Raw genomic sequence first — 1,216 nt, forward strand, 5'->3', positions numbered from 1 at the left:
AACCATCCATCAGGACAAAAGTTGAAACGAGCTGCTGGGACTAAAGAGAAAACATAGACTTGAGTTCAGCTGAAGATTTTCACCAAATTAAACAAATTTCAAATAATTAACCGTTCTGTTTATCCTCACATATCTGAGCAGGAATTGTGATTGGATAGACATGTTTAGAGATATAATCCTACCTCTAGCCTTTACAGTTTCAGTCCTAACTAATTGTGGATGAATTATTAATGAATTACTGACATTCAGATGCCTGTTCAAACTTCCTCTTTATCCTGACAACTGCTGGGTTAAGACCCTCACTGCTCAGTGTAATCTGATAACATCAATTAAAGATAGATGGAGCATTAAACTCTGCCAAATCTTAAGTGGAGAAGAATCTTGTGGGAATTTTACATTGTCGCTGCTTGTACCCAGCAATATTTATTTATTAGTATAAAGACAATCAGAATGACCAAATTAATTTTGATTACCTCAAATATGTGTCATTTTTACACAATGTTATAAATGTGAAGGAGAGCAGGAAGCAGGAGATGTTCATCTCCTACAGGTAACAGAAAATATGAAACTGACCTTCTGCACCATGTGTTTCTTCATTTTGCTCTACCTCTGTTGTTTCTGTGGATAAAAATAAATTTTGGTATAAGACATGTGCAGCTCTTATAACGTCCATGTCTGTGTATTTACATGAAAACAGGAATAAAAGTGACCTAAAGGCTTCTGTTCTTCTTCAGTTGGAGCTGCAGAAACAAACATAGTAAGAACAGACCATCAGAGACTCTTTAGTCCAAACTTAGAGCCTGGCTGATTGATACATGCACATTCATGTTGATTTGTGGAGCCTCACCTGCAAATGCAGCACACAGGAGAAGAGGAAGGAGCAAGATGGTCTTCATGATGCTGGTTGTTCCTTTGTTCTCTGTAGGTAGAAAAACAATGAATATCTGAAGAATAGAGAACTTTGAGTTAAATGAAGTCAAACCAGGGTCTTACTTCTCAGGTAAAGATGAGATAATGTCATTCAGTTAGCAGCTGAGTGATTGAATGGATACAGTAGACCATCCTTTATATATATAGGTTGTAGAAGCTCAAATCTGGTTTACACTCATGTGGGTGGAGTGTGTTCAGTACAGAAACAATGGTGTTGATCATTGACTCAGACCTGGAAGAAGGAAAACTGATTCAAGGTGAACTTTGTTCGGTTTCCTGACAATAT

This window comes from Nematolebias whitei, chromosome 10, assembly GCF_014905685.2.
Source record: "Nematolebias whitei isolate Nwh7 chromosome 10, NemWhi1, whole genome shotgun sequence".
Classification (NCBI taxonomy): domain Eukaryota; kingdom Metazoa; phylum Chordata; class Actinopteri; order Cyprinodontiformes; family Rivulidae; genus Nematolebias; species Nematolebias whitei.